The sequence below is a fragment of the Cervus elaphus genome, chromosome 2 (assembly GCF_910594005.1).
Source record: "Cervus elaphus chromosome 2, mCerEla1.1, whole genome shotgun sequence".
NCBI lineage: Eukaryota > Metazoa > Chordata > Mammalia > Artiodactyla > Cervidae > Cervus > Cervus elaphus.
Window position 1 is genome coordinate 45,935,634 of NC_057816.1, and position 4,539 is coordinate 45,940,172.

Here is a 4,539-nt window from a genome sequence, read left to right on the forward strand (position 1 = left end):
GTTATATTCTTTTTGCATTCTTAAAGTCCACAAGGTTTGGCAAATAATTCTTATTCCTAAAATACTTGTTGATTAAAAGCTGTTTAATATATATATATTATTACACATATTAAATATTAAAGTTGCTTTATATATATATATACACATATTAATTCAGTTCCTTAAGTCATACTATTCCAGTTTCCTGGCTTAATAATTTATTTTTAATAAGATAATAATTTTTGTTCTTGCTGTTGTTGTTGTTCAGTTGCTATCGTGTCCAGCTCTTGCAACCCTGTGGACGGTGGTACACCAACCTTCTCTGTCCTCCACTATGTCCCAGAGTTTGTTCAAATTCGTGTCTGTTGAGTCCGTGATGCTCTCTAACCATCTCATCCTCTGCTGCCCACTTCTTTTCCTGCCCTCAATCTTTCCCAGCATCAGGGTCTTTTCCAACAATTCGGCTCTCTTCATCAGGTGGTCAGAGTATTGGAGTTTCAGCTTCAGCATCAGTCCTTCCAATGAACACCCAGGACTGATCTCCTTTAGGATGGACTGGTTGGGTCTCCTTGCAGTCCAAGGGACTCTCAAGAGTCTTCTCCAACACCACAGTTCAAAAGCATCAACTCTTCAATGCTCAGCCTTCTTAAAGGTCCAACTTTCACTTCCATACATGACTACTGGAAAAACCTTAATAATAAAATAAAAAATAAAATAAAAAGATAACGAATATAATAAGTAATAATACTTTCCTCAGCAAATTACTCTGTGAAGTTCTAGAGCAAACCTGAATAAGAATCAAATTTGAAAATTCAATAACTACATTCTTACGGGGATAATAATATTCTGGTAAGCAATTAAATCAATTAAATATAACAAAAATATACTTTTGATATATACGTTCTACAAATAGAAAATCAGAGTTTTAAAAATTGGAAGATGCATCAGATACAATAAGTATTAATAATAATCACTGTATCTGTGGCTGTGTTCCAAAGCTGGACTGAGGGATGATTGCATGAATCTGGAAATGTACTGAAATGACTTAAGGATCACTTTAAGGATGACCCTTAAAATGGTGGATTTTATGGTATATAAGTTGTACCTCAATAAAGCTATTTTCTGAAAAGGAAAAAATAAAATCCTGTTATTAACAATAAAAATTAGGAAGTGTGTAGGGGAATGGTGACAAAAATAAGACCTGTCAACTTTCTCATTTTTATAGATAAATGTTGAATAGACAAGACTGATTTTTTTTAATTGTTCTGACTATAATACACAATAACATGCATGTTTTTCATTATTACCCAGCAAAAAAGCATCTTTCTTATTCAGCATCTTGCTATATTTGATTGTGAGGTAAATGAGTTTTTAATGTGGGCCATAGCTAAAGACTTGAAATACAGTGCACTAAATTGGGTTTATGACCCACTAATGTATTGTGACCCACACTTTAAAGATCAATGACTTTGACCTTGTGTTTTCTTGATTTTTATAATTAAGATGTTGGTTCAATTCTTACTTTATAAACACATCTTGGAAATAAAAATTTTTATACAGATGTGTAAGATCTACAGTCTAAAAAATACGCTTAAACAAGAAATATACATATGTATGTATGTAAGAGAAATGTATCAGCAAGGCAACACAAAGGGAAAAAAAATGGAAAGCATAAATCAGAATTTAACAATAAAAATAATTTGTTCAAAATAGATGAAAACAGGTTAAATATTATAATTATAATGCAAATAATCTGAAACTAAGTCTAAGCAATCTGATCAGGTGCTGTTAAAAATAACAAAAATCAATAAGTTTATAATGATAAGTTCTGGTAAAACATAATAGAAAAATTAAAATATGATTTAATATATCAAAATCTACTAGAATTCCAGAGACAATTCAGTTTAAAAGGTAAAAGATATTTTGTTTAAAGAGTATAGTTCAATGAGAAACATAAAATGTTTACAAGGCATTTGATTAATAACTTTTTAATACTTTTATAACCATTTTTATCTATAGATCAATATTGTATTATGTATCTATTGCTCTGAAAATTATTCAAAATGTAGCTGTGAAATCAACCAACATTTATTATCTCAGCTTCTGTGGGTCAGGAATTCAGTAGCAGCTTAACTAGTGGCTCTGACTCACAGTCTCTCTCCAGATTACAGTCACGATGGTGGCTGGGGAGGGCTGCGTCCTCTTGGACCCTTGAGTGGAGGTGAGGAGTCATTGCCCGGATCGCCCACGCACACACTTACTGACAGAGGCCTCAGTGCTCGCCCAGACGAGCCTCTCCACGGCACATAATGCTTGAGGGTCTGCACATAATGTCAGCTGATTTCCCCCAGACAGAGCAATCCAAGAGAGACCGCATGTGCGCGTGTTCTGTGATGAATCCTTGGGGATCACATGCAGCCACCTCTGCCACATTCTACCACACAGAAAGACCCTGGAACAGGGTAGAGGGAGACTACGTAAAGGCATGGAGATTTGGAAGCAGGAATTATTGTAGCTCAACATGGAGGCTGACGACCATACATTTAATAACAAAAAACACTGCCCAAAATGCACAAGGGCTACAAGCTTCAAAACACAAAGTGATACAAAAGTTAAACAAACAAAAACTCCCTAGCAATTTTTAAAAGTAAATACTGTAAATAATATCTGCCAGATGATTTAAAAAAATTATGTCTGAAAAACCAAGTGTTGAGAATTAGGAGCAATAGAACCTTTACCTTTCTGTGATTAGTCGCTCAGTTGTGTCCGACTCTTTATGACCCCATGGACTGTAGCCCTCCAGGCTCCTCTGTCCATGGGATTCTCCAGGCAAGAATACTGGAGTGGGTTTCCATGCCCTCCTCCAGGGGATCTTCCTAACCCAGGGATCGAACCCAGGTCTCTCACATTGCAGACAGATTCTTTACCATCTGAGCCACCAGGGAAGCCCCTTACATTTCTGGGGGGTGGTGTATAAATGATATCAGTCACAGTGGAATCCAGTGAAAGTGAAAGTCGCTCAGATGTATATGACTCTTTGCAACCCCATATACTGGTCCATGGAATTCTCCAGGCCAGAACACTGGAGTGGGTAGCCTTTCCCTTTTCCAGGGGATCTTCCCAATCCAGGGATCAAACCTAGGTCTCCCACACTGCAGGCAGATTCTTTACCAGCTAAGCCAAAAGGGAAGCCCAAGAATACTGCAGTGGGTAGCCTATCCCTTCTCCAGGGGATCTTCCTGGCCCAGGAATCAAACCGGGGCCTCCTGCATTGCAGGAGGATTCTTTACCTATTGAGCTATCAGGGAAGCTAGTATTACCTACTAAAGTTCTAAATCTCCTAATAGCCAGTAATACTTCTTCATAGAATTTCCTGCTCTACCCTATATAACTTCTTGCATTTACACAACAGAGGATATGTCCAAGAATGTTTTTAGCCACATTATTTATAATTGCAAAAAAGCTAGAAATGATCATTTGCATTTGTTTAGTCATCTCTCTGTATATTGAATGGTGAAACTTCAAAAATTTCTTTTCCTAGTTCTTTATTTCTCAAATGTACTATTACGAGTTATATCAGAAACAAAAAACCCAATGGCCAAAACAAAACAAGCCTAAAAATAAATTAATAAAAATAAAACAATATGAGCCTAGAAATAAAGTGAGTGAAAGGAAGAACTGAACTAAAAGAAAGAAAGGACTGGAAATAAGTGTAAGAAAAAAGGACCAAGTTTAAGTCCAACTTCTTAAAGCTAGGGTGGCAATCATGACACTCATCAGGGTCTGTTCTGGGGATTAAAAGGGCAAGATTGAAATGCAGTTTTCTGATGGCCTGGGCCTATTGATGGAGTTGGTACTAAACAAAAGAACTTTCCCAGAAAGGGCATTATTTCCAAAGCTTATGATTCTCTGGAGCTACTTTGACTTGGACTTCCTGGAATTTAGAATACACACAGCCATTATTCCAAAAATAATTTTCAAAAGCCTCAGCAGCTTATAAAATGTAATACCTTTCAGGGATCACCCATCTGTTGCTGTCATTGTGAACCGACTGGATGGGAAACAGTGGTCGGGGATGGAGGGGACAGAGGCCATGAGATATGTTCAGCAGTGTTCTCCTTTCTCAGCAGCCTCGCTTCCCAGGCCTTCTTCTATGGTCTCTGCCCCCTCCTACCTCTCCCTTGGCAAGGCCCCAAGGAGATTCAGCTAATAGAGCACCCGCTCTGTGTAACGCTGGCCTGGTCCCCCGGATTCTCTTGGCATGAACACACTGGCTCACGAGCTAACACCAGGCTTTGGCATGATTTGGCATTAGAGGGTGCCAGGCTCAGGTCCTCTCTGGGTCATGGCCACCTGCGTCCAAAGACCAGGATTGCTTCTATCTTTTGAAGGACAATGGGCCTTCTCCACTATTTAGCAGAGTGAACCCTGTGTTTTCACTTTTCTATACTTTCTCTAGGGATGTATATCTTGTTTCAGATATGTTCTTCAAAATAAATCAGCTTGGAGACTAACAGTGGCTATAAACAGTCAGCCTCACGATTATAGTACATGGTAGTG